The sequence below is a fragment of the Otolemur garnettii genome, unplaced genomic scaffold, assembly GCF_000181295.1.
Source record: "Otolemur garnettii isolate 467f Iridium unplaced genomic scaffold, OtoGar3 scaffold00082, whole genome shotgun sequence".
NCBI lineage: Eukaryota > Metazoa > Chordata > Mammalia > Primates > Galagidae > Otolemur > Otolemur garnettii.
Window position 1 is genome coordinate 7,426,098 of NW_003852477.1, and position 2,370 is coordinate 7,428,467.

General features: G+C 36.9%; 1 protein-coding gene across 1 annotated transcript in view; it reads left to right on the top strand.

Annotated features, from left to right (window-relative positions):
* Positions 1-2,216: 2,216 nt before the first annotated feature.
* Positions 2,217-2,370, top strand: part of CCR3 (C-C motif chemokine receptor 3) — an 11,009-nt gene continuing 10,855 nt past the window's right edge. The window contains exon 1 of the mRNA XM_003794521.2: positions 2,217-2,235. The gene's annotated coding sequence lies outside the window, so the exon portion shown is untranslated. The remainder of the gene's footprint in view (positions 2,236-2,370) is intronic.

Below are 2,370 nucleotides of genomic sequence, written 5' to 3' on the forward strand. Positions count from 1 at the left end.
ACTTACAAGAGGCTGAAGGGTTATTCAGGACAAAAACAGGTTCATAACATTTAGGAAGAACTTCATGTCGCCTCGTCAAGGAGTTGTCGACCTCAGCTACACATGAAATCACCAGGGGAGTCTGAAGAACCACTGAGGACTGGGCCCCATCTCCAGAGATGTCCGATTTGGTTGTTCAGGGCTATGGCCTGGGCATCTGGTGACTCCTCCAGGTGCAGCCAGCGCTGCCCTAGTCAGCTTTCCTCTCTCTGGGGAATCCTTCCTACCATGTTCCTGACAGGTGGTCACCAGTCTCTGCTTGAATTCCTCAGTCACAGCTTGCTTGGGGGCTTCATTGTTGGGTAATGCTCAAGGCCAAGATCTATTCAGTTGGCTGACAGGGCTTAAGATTTTATTTCACATGAAAAAAATTCACACAAGTAATGGTTATGAGCAAACTTGATTCATAAAGAAATAGTTCAGAAAGCAACGTGTACAAATGCATATCACTGTGGTCATTAACATCCATCCAGGTTCAGCTTGTAGGACCGGAAGGCTAGGAACAACCCCAGTTCAAAAGGATCGGAAACCTCTACCTGTCAGCATCTTTTCCATTAATTTCTTGTGATTTTGTATCACAGCTATTTGCGAAAGTTTTCAGGACAGCATCAGAGTAAAGCCATAACTGTCAGTGAATGATAAATGGCTTAAAATGGCCCTGAGAATTCATACAATGCAGTTGAAGAAGTAATCTGGCTATGTCTGTGATACACAACATTTTAAGATAATACCTGAATTTTAATGGCTATCATATTTTGGCCATATCAGATTTTTAGTAATTCTGTCCAATTTCTGGAACCCTTATATTAATAACATGTATCCATACAAATAGCATGTAAAGAAGACTTAACATCATTTCTTATTTGACAATACTTCCCATGCAACTTAATGTATTAAAACAAGCCTAAAAAGTTTAATATCTCTCTTTTCATAAGAAGAGAAAACGAATTCCTTTGAGATTTTCCCAGGGGCTCTCTACAAAGTCCCAAAGTTAGTTCAAGATCAAAAACACTTTATTTAGAATTGATGTGAGAAAGTCGTCAATAATGTCCAAAGATTTAAAACATCCGATTCAATAGGATCACAGTTCCCCATGAGACAGTGCTTAGCTGTCCATTTAACCAAAGTGACAATTAAAAGATATCAAAGGCAAATACAGAAAGTCACGTAATTAAAATGAAAACAAAACCTTGGCTCTTATGACAATGATGATTTGGTTTTAATAAGCAATGAAAGACCTTGAAAAAGACAGTAAGAGGCACAGAAAATTATTTTGGTGAGACCTAAAATCTTTGTTTTATAGGTAGGTCACTTACTTAGGTGAAGAAAGCCCTTTCCTAATCTTTTATCAATAGCAAACTAATAATCTAAGAAAACTTGATTGTTTTAACAACATGAAAAACAAATTCTGACTTTACACTAGTGTAGTTTTGACATTGAGGCTGATTTTTTAATCATTATTATAAATTCATTAAATTTTAGCCAGCTTGACTAGGTAAGATTCGCTCTCTCATTCTCCCCCCCCCACCACCACCACTTTCTGTGTCCGTTTAGCTTTTGCCCATTATTATCCTCTTTTTCATTTTGAAATAACTTTAAATAACCTCCAAAACAGGACAAAATAATTCTTCCTCCTTCTGAACACAAAAAAAATCCTCATAACTTCCTTTCCTTACGTATTTTCATAAGTTGTTTCCCTTATTATTTTTCTTAGTAGTCTTATTACATATATTAGTTAGTAATCCTTGGTATCCTTAATTTCTAGCAAAAACTAGGAAGTACATCGTTTTAAACTGCCTTGGAGTACAGTTTTCAATGTGGCACAGGGCATGTCCATTAACAGACCTAAACCTCTTCCGTCTCTCTGGAATAAGAAGCTGCACAGGACCGGCAAAACTTTGAGAATTAAGTTATTCTTTTTAAAGATTTCCTTCAACCTCCACTTTCCATCCTTGATAATAAAACAGTTAAAACTTTCTGGTACAGAGAAGACGTTCATGTGAGAATTTTATGTCTTGCTTTTAAGAAAAAGGCAGAAGGTCAGAGCAAGTTGCGTCATATTTTTTTTCGAGGGGGTGGTTTTTCTTGGTAGTTTGTTTGCATCTGCTATTTTTCAAGGGCCTTTCACTCAATATAGTTAATATGCTAGAGTGGCATATTGGGGGTGGTGTGATCCGAACTCCTTCAAAGCCAGAGGTAAATACTTAAACTTGTTCATCAATTAATGTTTCCATATTTTATCTTACTTGGTCATGATGCAGGTAGTCAATGAATAGCCATAATTTAATTTAACTTAATATAAACTTAGGGTGCAGTTGCCATAGGCCTTTT